General features: G+C 33.3%; 1 long non-coding RNA gene across 1 annotated transcript; it reads left to right on the plus strand.

Moving 5' to 3' along the window:
* The first annotated feature begins 672 nt into the window (after positions 1–672).
* LOC110651678 (uncharacterized) lies at positions 673–2,638 on the plus strand. Its single transcript, XR_009142412.1, has 4 exons — positions 673–1,094; positions 1,783–1,899; positions 2,092–2,141; positions 2,305–2,638. It is a non-coding gene; the product is annotated as an uncharacterized LOC110651678 (long non-coding RNA).
* The last annotated feature ends 13,849 nt before the right edge of the window (positions 2,639–16,487 follow it).

Genomic DNA, 16,487 nt, shown 5'->3' on the forward strand with positions numbered 1-16,487 from the left:
TTAAAATTTAATTTTAAAATAATTTTATAAAATATGTTTTAAAAAAATAACATTAGAAACATATAAATAATTGTATTGAAAAATTATAATTTAGTCAAATAATATTAAAATAATATCTGAATAATATAATAAATATAAAATTTATATTTTAAAAATTTGGATTATTACATATATAATATTTTAAATTTCAACTGTGGTGGTATTATGAACAATAATATTAATGCTCCACGACATTCCACGGGCATTAATCTAGTACATATAAAAAAGTGACTTTGCAATGAACATTAGATCGCAATTATTTTGAAATAACATTTATGTCCTCTGCCTGGGTGCTTTAAGTCTCTCCTTTTCAATGCTTTTTTTGTCTTTTCATGTGGGCTTCTCCTTTTCATTTTCTATTTTCCACTTTGGCATTTTAGCCCTGCTTTTTTGGCATCGTTGATCGTTGTGCATATTCAAACGACGTCGTGTTCTTTGCCTTTGTCCTACTAAGCTAGCTCTCTTCCCTCTTCGCCTTACATTGTTCTTCCTATTTTATCCCCTTTTTTTTTCCTTGCCACTTTAAATCTTTCGCCCTTTATTTGGATCCTATTGGCAGGAAAATTAAAAAAGGGAATTAAGAAAAAAAGTTTTAATTTATTCTATATTTTATTTAAATAAATTATTAAACTAAAAAAAGGAAATATTTTAGTTAATATTTCTCCGCCTTCTTCTTTTCTCTTTAATTCTATACTCTATTTTTCTCTTCTCTCAATCTCCGTAAATCCAAACAAAGGGTCAGAGATTTGCATGAATTCGGTGAGATTTGGGTGGATGAGGATTATCAATTGGGTGAGAAGCAACTTGCGCAGAAGGGTGGGTTGCAGTTTCCTGTCGAGAGGATCCCCAGATTTCTTAAGGCGGGAAAGTATGCCGAGCATTTTGGTGCTGGAGCTCCTATATATCTCTCTGCTGTCCTCGATACCTTGCTGCTGAGGTGTTGGAGCTTGGGCATCTGGCTGAAAGCGGGTCCGGTGTCAAGCATCAGCTTTAAAAGTGAGCTGCAGATATTGAATATCAATTGGTTTCAAAACCAGTCGCATGGAAATGTTGAGGTAAGCTTAGGGTTTTGATTTGTTTGAAAGGAGCTGAATTTTTGGTAGATTTATGGGATTTTGCTGTGATTGTGTATAAACTTTAGAGAGATGGGTGCTCTTGGATTTTGGTTCTGCTTCGTGATCTTTGGTTCTTCGTTTGTATGATTTTGTTGCTGGAGTTAATCATGCCTTCTTCCTTGCTTAATTTTGCAAGGATCAAATTTCTTAAGATATTGGTATTTGTCTTAGAAATACATAAAAATACATTGCTTTCGGTGATGAAATTTCCACTCGGGAAATTTCAGGCAATTACGTGGTTATGGCTTTCATTGTTGTTGATGACTTACCTGGTTTTGATTACTTTTTCAAATTGCTGTCACATTTTGTTTTTTCAAATCAGTTTCCCTACTTTATTTTGCCATTGTGGGTTGTGCATGTGCTTCCTTTTCTGTTTTCACTGTAGATATATAGTTACACTCGATTGAAGGGTGAGAGACATATATGGATACGATAAGATTTGGTAGATATTTTGCTTGATAGAGGAGGTTTGAATTGTGATGAGAGAGTGAGGGCAAGTGAAAGGGTGAGATGAGAGGAGTGAGATTTCATATCAAACCTAAAGCTTTTCCGTTTGCTTAATGTCAGGATTATTGGCTCTAGGCTTCTCTTTTACTTTCGATTCTTCTTTGGAAACTTCATTTTACAGGAACGCTTGCCACTGGAGGAAGTTTTTGGGCAACTAAGAACTAAGAACTGACTTTCAACTGAAGATGCTGAAGTTCGATTGAAGATTTTTGGCCTGAACAAACTTGAAGAGAAGCTAGTAAGTACTACAATTTTTGAGTATCTTATACTGTGAGCTTTCTGTTAGTTCTTGATAAATTAGAGAAGCATTTTCTATATGGACTAATCTTGATAAAAAGCTAACCATTCAGAAACAATAAAAATGAGCAGTTGGATTTGGGAGGGTGAAATTTATTAGCATATTAATGGGTATATATTATTATTTATGCAGGAGAACAAGTTTTTGAAGTTCCTCAGTTTTACGTGCAATTCCTTATCATGGTAAATTCTTGAAAAGTGAGTTGCTTCCCTTCCTTCTCTTCCTCTAATTTCTCTATTTTATTGTTCATTTTCGATGGTGCTTCTCTTACTCCAGTTTCTATAATTTTTTTTTTCTAATTTTAGCGCTTCTATGCTTAACTTGATCTTATATTCAAATTAACAGGACAGCCATGGAGAACTAACTGCTATAGACTTCTGGTTGTTGTCTCAACCCTAAGATCAGGTCCAGTGTAGGAATTTAATGGTGGAAACTGGAGAGGCTGTGTTTTGCATCTGAGAATAAATTTAGTAATCCCTGGGATTCAACTAGATTGTGGAAGTTAAATTTATTCTTTTGTTGCAGGTTCTGTGTTTTTTCTGTCATTGAATTAGCAGTTTTGCTGGGTTATTTTTGTGGAGCCAATATGAGTTCCACTGGTCCTTCCATGGGTTCTGATTAGTTTATTTCCTCTTGCATCATTTTCCATTACTTAATAAAAGAAGCTTCTTGGTTTGTATGTGTAGCTATGCAAAAGTTAGGCAAATTTATAACTGTAATGCATTCCAAAATAATTTATGTGCATATATATACACATGTGCTCACACTTCTCCTCCCTCATTAAATTCTACTTTAACATCATTTCAAGTGGTAAAAATGCTAGAAGGGCATTTGAATTTGGAAGGACCTATGCAAAGGTAAACGCCAAGCTACTGTTGTATGGCTACATGGTTTAGGTGATAATGGATCAAGGTAACATTACTTTACCATTGCTTTCTTCGTGTCTGATATATTAGTGACTTGTGCTGCTTATCATTCATATCCTGTGCTCCTCTCTTTGAGTTTTATCAACGTTAGGTGAATAAAGCGTAGTGGATAAAGAACTAACACCTAAGTAGAATGCCCCCTCCCCCTTTCCTCTCTCTCTCTCTCCTCTCTCTCTCTCTCTCTCTCAAACTTTTGATCTTTTGGACTTAGTCAATGTTGGCATCAGTTATTTGATTAAGACATTTGGGATGATCTTTTGTTGAATAAGAAATAGGAATTTGTACCTGCATTAAAAGTCCAAACTGCATCTTTTATACTTGCTTTCATGTAATATTCTATTGCACTTTGGAAACTGAATGATCCACGTTGTTTTTGATGTGATATTTAAATGATTCCTATATGTCCATTCTTAATTCTTATTCAGAATAATAACATTTTAGGACTCAAATAAATTCTGATTTCAAGTGCCAAAAATTTCAACCAATCATTGTTATCCTTCCATTTTATTGCTGATTGCAACATTAAGATTTATGGAAACTGATATTGTGCTCATGGTTGGCCCTCAGTCCTCCGTGGTAACCTTTATTGAAATTGAGCTTTGACTGCCTCTATTATCATATTCAGCTATGGACCCAATTCCTTCTTCACTTCAGTTCCCATTCTTTGTTAGGACATCTTAGAATGGCACCAAATATAGCCACTTCTAGCTCTCTCAGCCACCTGCAACCTGCTTTAAATGGACATACTACATTTTTTCAGTCAATTGCCTTTTTTTGTGCTTAACAGTTCTGTTCATCCTTTATCTTTTATGGGTTTCAATACGTTCAATTTTCTGGGCACAAAGCACCAGTGTATATATATATATATATATATATATACATATAAGGGTTTGAGCCAAGGCTGACATATGGTCGTTTCTGGTTTTTACCTGGATTTAATTAGTGTAGATCTAAATGCTCACAATTATACCTTCACTTCGTACTTCATATCTATTGTTTAATTTATCTGTCTGTTAGAATATCGTTTATCACTCATGGCCTTTTGCTGTTGTACACTGATTATTCGTTTATTGCTAAAATTTAATCCAGTTTGTCCAAAGAATGAATTCTAGCACATTCTCTAGATTCTTTCAGTGTTTAAATATAAAATTTCCCACCAATTAGTTCCCCTTTTTATTATGATAAGTAGGTGTTCACTTTGCGGTTTTGTGTTTCTTCTAAGAGCAAGTTTAAGAAAGAGTGTGTTCATCGGGCAAAGTCACCATGAGAGTATTTTGGACTCTGGTGTTGATGATTTTAAGTAATTGAGTTGTTGTAAGCGGGGCTAATAAAAGACCAGAATTTGTAAACATTGGAGCTACTTTGGCATTCAATTTTGCTGCTGTTCAATTCTGCTCCATGGAAATTAATTATACATTAGTTTATGTTTATGTTTTCTTAATCTTATTTATAATGATTATGTAAACTATAGTACATTAGTTTAAAACTCAACTCAACTAAACTCAACTCAACTAAGCCTTTATCCAAAAAATTTGGAGTCGGCTATATGGATTCGCTTTCTCCACTCTAAACGATTTTGGGTTAAATCCTCATAAATGTGTAATGTTTCTAGGTCATGTTGTACTAGTCTCCTCCAAGTCAATTTAGGTCTACCCCTTTTTTCTTTCTATCCTCTAACCTAATGTGCTCTACTTGTCTAACTGGAGCATCCGTATGTCTACACTTCACATGACCAAACCACCTTAATCTCCCTTCTCTCAACTTATCCTCAATTGGCACCACTCTTACCTTTTCTCTAATACTCTCGTTATGGACTTTATCTAGTATAGTATGGTCACTCATCCACCTTAACATTCTCATCTCCGCAACTTTTATCTTAGACGCATACGACTCCTTCAGTGCCCAACACTCACTACCATATAACACAGTCGATCGTATGGCTGTACGGTAAAATTTTCCTTTCAACTTATTTGGAATCTTGCGATCACATAAAACTCCCGTGGCACGTCTCCACTTTAACCATCCGGCTTTAATCCTATTACTAACATCCTCCTCACATCCCCCATCTACTTGAAGGACTGAGTCGAGATATTTAAAGTGATTACTTTGGGACAGTACCACTCCATCCAAACTAACTCCTTCCCTATCACCAGTTTGGCTTTCACTGAACTTGCAATGCATGTATTCTATCTTCGTTCTACTTAACTTAAAACCCTTTGACTCTAGAGTACTTCTCCAAAGCTCTAGCTTTCTATTGAGTCCTTCTCGCGTCTCATCTATCAGAACAATATCATCCGCAAACATCATGCACCAAGGAATACTCTCTTGTATATGTTTCGTCAATTCATCTAAAACTAATATAAAAAGATAAGGGCTTATAGCTGATCCTTGGTGTAATCCAATTGAGATCGGAAAATCTCTTGTATCCCCTCCCACTGTGCGCACAATAGTAATTGCTCTTTCATACATATCTTTTAACACTTGTATGTACCTAATAGATACCCTCTTTTGTTCTAACACACTCCATAAGACATCTCTTGGAATACTATCATAAGCCTTCTCCAAATCAATAAAAATCATGTGTAGATCTTTCTTCACATCTCTATATTTCTTCATCAAGCTTCTAATGAGAAAGATCGCTTCCATAGTTGAACGACCGGGCATGAAGCCAAATTGATTGAGAGAGATAGAAGTATCATGACGTAGTCGATGCTCCACAACTCTCTCCCACAACTTCATAGTATGGCTTATGAGTTTAATTCCCCTATAGTTTGAGTAACTCTGTATGTCTCTCTTATTTTTAAAAATAGGTACTAAAATACTCCTCCATTCATCAGGCATTTTCTTTGAGTTTAGAATCTTATTAAATAATTTAGTTAACCATGCCACTCCTATATCTTTCGAACACTTCCACACTTCATTTGGTATTCCATCGGGTCCACAGGTTTTACCCACTTTCATTTTCTTAAGTGCTTCATTTACTTCTAAAGATCTAATCATTCTAGTATAATTCATATTCTTTTCTATCATTCTATAGTTTATATTCACGCTATTACCATTTTGACTATTATTAAAGAGATCATTAAAATAATTTCTCCATCTTTCTTTAATGTCCTCATTTTTCACTAACAATTTTCCTTCTTTATCCTTATTGCACCTAACTTGATTGAGATCTTGACATTTTCTTTATCTCCTCCTTGCTAATCTATAAATATCTTTCTCCTCTTCTTTAGTTCCAAGTTTCTCATATAACTTTTCAAAGGCCTATGCTCTTGCTTGACTAACTACCTTTTTTGTCTTTCTTTACTATCTTGTACTATTCATATGCCTCATTATTATCACATTTAGGTAATTTCTTATACCATTCCCTTTTTCTCTTTACTGCCTTTTGTACTTCCTCATTTCACCACCATCTCTCTTTTGAGGGTGGTCCATGTCCTTTAAACTCTCCGAGTACTTTTCTAGCTACTTCTCTAATCTTTGATGCCATTTGTATCCACATATCATTGGCCTCCATATCCAGCTTCCATGCTTCGAACTCGAGAAACTCATTTTTGAACTTCACTTGCTTTACTCCTTTGAACTCCCACCACTTTGTTCGAGCTACACTATTTCTTCTGACCTTACTTAAATTGTTCCTAAACTTGACATTCAAGACCACTAACCGATGTTGACTTGTTAAAGCCTCTCCTGGAATAACCTTGCAATCCTTGCGTAGAGCTCTATTTGTCTTCTTGGTTAAGAGGAAGTCGATTTGGCTTCTATGTTGCCCACTTTTGAACGTAACTAAATGTGACTCTCTTTTTATAAAGTAGGTATTTGCTAGTATTAGGTCGTATGCCATAGCAAAATCTAGGAAATTTTTCCCTTCCTCATTTCGACTGCCAAAATCAAAACCTCCATGAACATTCTCATAACTTTACCTATCACTTTCTACATGTTCATTCAAATCTCCACCGATAAAAACATTCTCTTCATTCGGTATGCTTTGCATTAAATCATCCATATCTTCCCAAAATCTTTGTTTACTCTCACTATCTAGTCCTATTTGTGGGGCATAAGTACTAACTACATTTATTGTTTCTCCTTCTAGTACTATTTTTACTAGTATAATTCTATCTCCTACTCTTTTCACAGCTATTACAGCGTCTTTCAATATCCTGTCTATGATTATATCCACTCCGTTCTTGTTTCTCTCCTTTCCGGTAAACCACAGTTTGTACCCTGAATTACCCACTTCTTTGTTTTTCTTTCCTACTCCTTTCCAAGGTATCCATGAGCTCCATTAATTTTCCTATAAGTGATCCAACAGTCCAAGTGCCAACCAACCCTGATCCTCCTCCTATCATGTTCCTTCCTAATTGGTTTTTTTCTATGATATCTTCTATTGTTTTCTATGTCTATTTTGTGTTCTGTTCCACTATCTGTTCTATTATTTGTCCTATGGACTAACTTCTTTATCCATACCCGTCCATGATGTGGGAACCCTTGCTCACTTAACACCACACCCGGGCGCGTTGCTTTTGGTGAACACCCTACACCCTTGCATACTTCTCACTACACCCGGGCTCCGATGTAGCGCGTCGTAAGTAGAGGACGCCCCAACGTTTACATCATTTGAATCCATATCATAAGGTGTGACGAAATTTTGTTGTCACCTACCGCAACCTTCCTCCTTTATTCGGGCTTGGGACCTGCTAAGCGCAAACTACTTAGGCGGAGTTATAGTACATTAGTTTAAAGAGCAAAAATATTTATATTTCATGGCACAGATATATATATATATATATATATATATATATATTCTTTAATGACAGTAGTATAGATTGTTTTTAGCATATTATCAATTAAGAGTTTGTAATTTATGAATTTATGTTGTTAAAGTATTTATAAAAAATAAAAATATCTTTTACATTAAATTTATAATTTAATGTGAATTTATTTGAATTAGACGTAAATATTTAAGTAATAATATTTTTTTTATGCAAATATTGAATAAATTTAATTATATGAAAAAAGTTTAAAAAAAGAAATGAACAGTGTCAGGGATTATATATAGAGTGGTGGAGAGAATTAGGCTCAAAATGCAAAAGTTGACCATACCGATTAATTTTATTTTATTTTCCGATTTTGATAGTTATCTGTTCAGTTTGATTTTTATTTTTTTAACTTTTTAATTATTAAAAAAATTAAAAAACCCAAATCGAATCGATATAATTTTAGTTGGCACATTTATTCATCTGGAATATTACTTTTTGTGGTAATGTGTTTTTGTTAATTCAATTCTTTTATTGAATCAGTTTGATTTAATTTTTGTAATATTAATTATTTATTGTTTTATTTTTTTAATTTAATTTTGATTCAATAACAGAATTGCTCACCCATAATTATATATGTTTGGTAGTGCTTGGAAATCCTAACCACAGTAGGTAAGTTTTAATCTTCTTTCTCTTAATTTTTAGGGTTGTTTTAAAGTTAATGTAAAGATTAATAAAATTTAAAGTTTAAAGTTAGATTTAAGTTGTCAAGAATAGTTTTAGTTGTTTAAATTCTAGAATTGGATATGGACCTAGGAAGAGAACTTTAGGACCAAGTAGGAGAGAGCAGATTTCGGTTTAAACCGAAAAATTGAATCGAATCGAATCAATTCGGTTCAATCAGTTTGGTTTTAAAATTTAATCGGTTCGGTTTGATTTATAACTTTTGATAATTTCGGTTATTTCACAAAAAATAAAAAAAATGAAATCGAACCGAAATTATATATATATATACATCAAGGAAAATAAAAAAAAAAATCAAACCGAATCCTAAGATTTTTGAGTTTTGATTTTTATTTTTTTTTATTTTTATGTTTTTGTTATTGAGATTTAATATTAAAAATATGAAATTTTATAAAATTTGGTTTGATCTGTTTAAAATCGAACCGAACCGATATTTATCGGTTTGATTCGGTTCAGTTTTCTCTTATTAATCGATTTGGTTCGGTTTTTAAAATTTTTTATTTTCGATTTTCAATTTTATCAGTTCGGAACTAAACCGACAGTTTGCACACCCCTAGGAGCAAGTGTTGATATTTGGGTGTTTAACCATAAGTTTTAGATTCTAAACGAATTGTGGGAAATTTCAGGTTCAGTGGCTAAAACATAGAAGTTTGGTTGCTGAAACATGTAAACAGTAACATAAATAGTGTATAGAAAGTTAGGTCGCCAAACATTCAAATTTCAGCTCCCAAACTTGCTTTGCCAATGCAAATGTGTTTTTAATTAAAATTGTTTAAATCTAAAACTAAGTGTCTTATTAAATCAAACCTTTTCTTGTAAACAAGAGTTAGGACATGAAGGGCCAAAAATCAAGAATCTAAGAGTCATCTGGTAATAGATGAAAGTGTAAGAGTTGACACCATAAGGTGAGTAGAATGTACTAAACTCTATTAAAATAAATGCTCCTCTATGCATACACGTGCATTCATGCATCCTAACCTATTTTATCAAATATAAATGCATCCTTTGGTTAATTATGTAAATATTTTATGTTCACAATTACGTTGTATAATTGCTTATGTTGTGCTGGTAGTTCATGGATTACAAATTGATGCCACAAGAAAAAAAGAAATACATGCATGCTAAATGGACTCACAAACTCCTTGAGGGAAATGATCCGGTGTATATTCCAAGATGAAGTCGTGAGATCCACAAGGCTCCTTGAGGGAAATAATCTAGTGTTTATCCGAAGACAGAAGGCCTAGAAAAGATGGGGAACCTGGTAAAGTAATTATGTGTTTCTAACCCTATTTATTTGATATGATATGTTTATGAAATGGCTGAAGAATCACTGATGACATGAATTGCCTTGCTGTGAATTGTTTATGAATTGTAACTGTTGCATATTCATGTACTTGTATATAATTGTTTACATGTATGTTTTATTCCTTAAGTAGACTTTTACTCACCGAGCTCTCAACTGACTCCTTTTTTTTTGTCTCCACCTTTAGAGACGAGTATAGAAGATGCAATAAATGGTTTTGCTAGTTGAGTTCTAGAGGTTATTGCCTCAATTTTACTTTACATTTTGTGGAACTTCTTTTGTAATGACATGTAATTTTGCTATTGTAGTACTATATTTTGCCACCCAGTATTTTGTAATATTAAAATGTAAATATTGTTTTATGTTAATGAAAGTATTTTCATGAATAACATGAGCCTTAAATGAAAAAGTTATGCATGTTAGACTTGCTACAGACCTAGGAAGTCTTATGCTGGCCTAAGTCTCAGTGTAGGTAATAGTCTTAGATTTTGGTTGTTACGCTAATGGTACATGAAAAGAAAATATAACAGCAATTGTTGTTACCATTGATAATTTTTTTGCAGTAATAAATATTATTGCCAAAAACCTTTTTTTTTTTTCAATAATTACAATTTTGTTGTAAGATATCTACAGTAACAATTTTGTAACGACAACATGTAACAATTTACCATAAATTTATAATAAAAAATTGTATACTTTTAGCAGTAAAAATTTTTATTACTAAACCTAATATTTCTTATATTGCTTTGTCAAATGATATTTGCAAAATATGTGCATTAATGTAAAATTTTACATATATTATATAGATATACAGAGGCTTTTCTTGGATAGGGTATGCAAGGGAATTGGAAAGTAAAAGAAAATTTAAAAAAAAAAATTACCCTTATATGGATGTTCAAAAAGGCTGTCTCTCTCCATCTCCTTCTCTCCTTTTTATTTTTTTAATCTTATATCTACGGATAAAAATTTATATTTTTCTCAAAAAATAGTTATCCAAACTCCACTTTTTAATTCTTCAACATTGAAAGAGTACCACCATCTTTTCTTCAAAATTAAATAAGATTTTTTTTTAATAATATTATATAATTGTGTTATGAATGGCTTTCATTTTTTCAAGTATCTTTTGGGTTTGGGTACTAATTTCCTCCTGTCACAAGGATGGTTCTCTTTTGGGTTTGCGTAAGTAGTAATTTTCTTTGGTTACCAAAAGAAAATTAGTACCTAAACCCAAAAGAGAATCATATTATACATTGTGATTAGAAAATTAGTACCCAAACCAAAAAGAGAATCATATTATACATTGTGAACAGAAAATTGGTGCCCAAACTCAAAAGAGAACCCCAAAAGAGAAATCATATTATATTGGATATTTGTGGCAGGAAAATTAGTACCCAAACTTGTAATAGAATCATATTCACTTCCATTGTGTCACGACCAAATCTATTAGTCGGACCGGCACTAGGACCTAGGCCAGCCTAAAGCCCCCGAGGCCCGTAGTAAGCGTAACTAATTCTCAACCCAATTTTAAGGCCCATTTGTGCCCAATTTCAAGAATTTAACCGGAAAGAGTCCGGCCATAAAATGGACCATTTAACGGGGAGTTTTTGACTCGTCCGACTTGTAAACACAATATATAATCATCTGGGGAGCTCAGCTCACCCTCCACATAATCAAATGTCATGAAAATAAATGGGAGCTCGGCTCCCTCATCCAATCCAACATACATGCTTTTAATAAGTTTACAGGTCCAACATGGTAAATATATTACAGACCTAAATCAAATAAATATTTCTAACACATGTGAAATATTCTAGGAGTTAACAGAATTATACAAACATTACAGACATTAATAGACGACCTGCGAGAGAGAGAGGCATGTTAGAACTCAACAAGAAATCTTCTGTATCTTGAAAAAATAAGGTGAACAGGAGTGAGCATTGGACTCAGAGAGTAAAATATCAATTTTAACCATAATCTCTATAGCTATCTAAAGCTAATGCACCCTGTGGAGTGAAATGCAACATCATTAATATTTTCACATGATAACAGCAAAAAGGCAATTTGGAGCACTCACACACCCGATAACGTCAAATAATACATATACGGGAGCTAATCCCCTATCCAGCCCTCTTAATCCAACCTCTGCCAGCGAAGATCTCAAGCTGGACTTTCGCTTAATAAACCAAATACGGGGTCCCAGCGAAGATCTCAAGCCGTTTCTACCCCGAAGGACCGGGTCCCAGCGAGTATCCCTCAAGCCGTGTCTACCCGTCCTGTCCATATCCAGTATCATATCACACGCACGCCAACGCACGCACACTGCTCCAAATTACCACAAACAACATCCATGGCAATTCATCAATTAAGAATGCAATATAAAACGTGCTTAATGTTTAACTACATAGATATATACATATAAGTGATGCATGAGCATGCCTGAACATATAATAATATTGAAATTATAATTAAAATTAATATTTTACTCATAGACTTAACTTGATCCTTTGTGGGTAGGCGGAAGGAGGAAGGTCAGTCTCACTTGACAATTTTATTACAATTATTTAATACATTTTACTCAATACAAACTGAGAAAAAGACCAAAGATGTCCTAAGTCGTGCTGAAAATTCGGCAGAGTCTCCCCTATACCTAGGACCTACCCAACCTGCAAAAGGGCTTAAAACTCACTTTTATATCCACAAACCATACACCCACAACTCAATCACATCACACAGCCCCTCCTGGGCCCATCCAAACAGTCATCAATCACAATATGTAAAATTATAGTTTAATTCTTATAATTGACCCTTTTGCAAAAACTAGCCAAATAAGCTCTAAAAATTCTAAAACTTTGCCCCGCGGTCCTTAGCAATATTACTAAACTAATGCAAAAGGAATTATAATTTTCTAAGCTACCACGAATATTTTATGGATTTTTAATCCCATTCAAGCACTAGATAATTAAGAAAAAGTAAGGTTCGGGTTTACCTATGCCGATTCCAACCTCGGGGACGCGCTCGGGACGTTTGACAACGGTGGGGTAGCCAAAATCTTGAACCAATTCTAAGGCTTTTTCAGTAGCCTGTCTGCTCGACCCCGAAATTACAGATCCGAGCAACTATGAAATTTCCGCAAATTGAAGGTACCTACGCGAAGCCCACATCACGGGGGTTAGTATATAATTTTTATGAAATTTTCTAAGCTCATTTAGTGCTCGAAAAAATACTATGAAGTTTCATGGGACCCACCAAAAAATGGTGTCGAAAAATTTTGAATTTATATTGCCGTGAAGCTCTCGACGAGTGGAGAGCTCTGGTACTCTCGGTTTTCTCGTGGGGTTCATGATTTGCGAGAAATCTGGTCCAAAAGTCAAAATGGACTAAAATTTATTGGACAAAAAATGGGCAAACCGTTGGTGTCTATGGAAAGCTCTCGAGGTGTAGAAGAGTTTCGACATAAGATCCTGTTCGATCGATGGCCGGATCGTTTGGATTTTGGCCGGGAAGGTGAAGCGTCACGCGCGTGCAGGGGAGGACTTCGCGCGCGTTTTTATTCTGCCTGGAGCGTCAGCCGATGGTGGAGAAAGGCTGGGGTGGCGCGCCGGTGAGTGGGGAGGGCTGGGGTGGCGGCGGCGCGGCGAGGGGAGGTGAGAGGAGAGAGAAAACGGGAGAGAGAGGAGAGACGTCGGGCGCGCGCGAGAGAGAAGGAAGAAGAAAAAGAAAAGGCCGGTCCGATTCGATCGGTCCGATCCGGTCCGGTTCGATTTGGCCGGTCCGATTCAGGATACAAAATTTTAAATTTTTATTCTACCTTGGGATCGAAAACGAGGTCCAAAAATTTCGAAAAAATTTTAGAAAACTCAGAAAAATTCGTAGAGTCCAAATATATTTTTAATTTTTCTAGTGGCCTTTAAATTAATTTTAAAAAATCATCAAAGTCTTATATTTTTGGAAAATCGAACCCGATTTCTAAAATTCGAAAAAAAAAATTTTAATAATTTCCTAAAATTTAAATAAAATAAAATATTAATATTTACTCAAAAAATAATAAATTTAAAAATTAGGGGTGTTACACATTGTGACTGCAAAATTAAAACCCAACCCAAAAAAGAACTACCACCAAAATCTTAAAAAAAGTCATCACTTTCATTGTGATTAGGTATGACAATGAGTAAGGTATTCGTGAAAATTATCATATATAAACTTGATTAATATTTTCAATACTTGAACCTATTTTGAACTTGATTAAAATTCATCATAAACTACCTAAATTCACTCCAAATCCAACTAGTATACTTTGAATCATATCCAAATCCATTCAACTTTATATGTTTTAATTAATAATTTATATAAAAGATATTTTTATTAATAATTTATATTTTAAAAACGTGATAATTTTATAAAATATTTTAATTTTATTTATTTAAAATATAATACATAAAAAATTTATAAATATTATTATAAATATTTATTTTATATTTAATTAATTATTGAATCCAATTTAAATCTGACGTGAATATTATTTTTTAAACCTAAATCTATTTAAAACTCGATTATATATTATTCGAATATGTCATAATAAAATTTCGTTGAATTGATTATCCAAAAATACCTGATCAATTGCAATCTCTAGTTGCGTAATAGGAAAATTAGTACCCAAACCCAAAAGAGAACTATCACTATCCAGAGACAAGAGAATTAGTAACCCAACCCAAAAGAGGAACACTGCCATCCAGAGTCAAGAAAAATTAATACCCCAACCATAACAGAAACATCGCTATCAGTCTGACAGAAATTTGGTACCTAAAAGCCACAAAAAATTAGTACCTAAATTCACAAAACCACTCAATGACAGTGGTATATAAACACCCACAGCATAGACAAAGCAGGCATCATCACTCCTGTTCACCAAAATGAGTTAAGTCTCTCTATTGAGCAAGAGTTTGTGTGTTTGCAGGTACTCTCTGGCTTTCACTCTTTGGATTTTGTTACCACATGTTTCGGTTTTGCTATCACATTTCCTATTTTAATTATTAGCTCTATAATTTCGTTATTCATATACAAATCATCTCTCTTTGTAGTTCAATATTATATATCCTGATGGGCAAATTACAAAATAATTGTTAGTAATACTCGTCTCCTGATGGGCTCTCTGGCAATTGTGCAAATTTTTTGGATTGTTATTCCCATCTTTGGTGTGTTACTTCTGAGTTCATGGGTCTAGATGTTTATACGAGCAGCAAGCAATTCATATCAAGACTTATGTCTATTACTAGGTGAAGCATCGCAGCACTTAAACAACCTAGCTGAAGATGCAATCCACATATTGAAAAGGCTAGCTAGAATAGTTAGATATGGTAGGAGTGAGTCACCAAATCAATTGTTTAGTTAAGTATATCATTCAAGTAAACCAAATTTATCTTTACAATTTTAGATATTTCTATAAAATGTTCAATGACTTTAGCGATAAGTGAAATATTTAAATGTGATAATTTAGACCATATTAATGTAATTGAGTTGTAGAATTTTGAAAGGGTATTGATTGAAATTTTGAAATTTATTTATGTAATTCATGGTTAAACATGTTAGAAAATTTGCTTATTGGATAGTTAAATCTCCTTCTCTTTGATGCAAAGAGAGATTTCTATTTAGGTTTTGTTGCAAGCGGAAGAGTTGAAAAGAGAGATTCTTTTTTTAATTTTTTAACAGCATTGTGTCGAATTTTAAAATATTTTATTAATTCCAATGAAAAAAAGAATTCAATTTGAAAAATTATAGATATTCAAAATAAATATAAAAAAAAACCAAAAATTCAGAGAGAATGTAATCGATAAAATTATAAAAATTCAATAAGTAGATGCATGCCATTTTGAGGAGCAAAAGCCACCTCGTTAAATTGGCAAGAAACATCGACACAATTTTTTTTTTCTTTTTTTTATACAATTTGTTTCGGTTGATATTCGAAGTCGAAATCTCATAATTTAAGGACGACCTCTATACTACTACATAATTTATTTTTGTCAAATTTTCTTATAAAAAATTTGCTTGATAATCATAAGTGAATGAAAAACAAATATACTTTTTTGAAGATTATGAAGCATCTTCATTTTTCTAGTGATCAGAGAGTTGTAGAGTTCTTTGTCATTACAATACTCATGTCCCTCATCACAGCAAAATACCCATATCGATGCGTTTGAGGAATACAAGGTCATAATGCTAATTAATGTTTGTGGTTGCCCTGTTTTTCTATGGAATAGCATTGGCTATTGAATCCATATTCAAAGCTTGTAAATCAAATTACCAAACAACCTTCTTCCTTGCCACCATTTTACTTGTGTTGATCTTAGTCCCAAGCTTCAGACTGTTTCTTCCTGGCATAGGACCTGCATGTTTAAATGGAACTTATATCAACATCTTTACCATTTGCTACTCCAAGCATTTGATGAGTTGATCTTCTAGGCTTAGGCCCAGTATTGTTGTCAAAGCTAGTGCCCTGGCACTTGGTAGCATGCGGGGCAAAGTTCAAAATCTTAATTTAAATTAGTTTCTTTTTTATCCGTTCATTTTTTTTTAACTCGTGTGTTCTTATTATTTTCAAATAAATTTTTTAAAAATAATAATTTTAATTTAAAAAATAATTACTATTTATTCAAATATGTTATTTTTCATATGCAACACAACAAGTGATTCTATACAGTTTATAAATAATAAATATACAAATATAGTTTCATTTTGAAATTATGAAAAAAAAAATTAATTAGTAAAAAATTAAAAACTTTAGTCATTATAAAATAAAATTTT

Source organism: Hevea brasiliensis, chromosome 13, assembly GCF_030052815.1.
Source record: "Hevea brasiliensis isolate MT/VB/25A 57/8 chromosome 13, ASM3005281v1, whole genome shotgun sequence".
Taxonomy (NCBI): domain Eukaryota; kingdom Viridiplantae; phylum Streptophyta; class Magnoliopsida; order Malpighiales; family Euphorbiaceae; genus Hevea; species Hevea brasiliensis.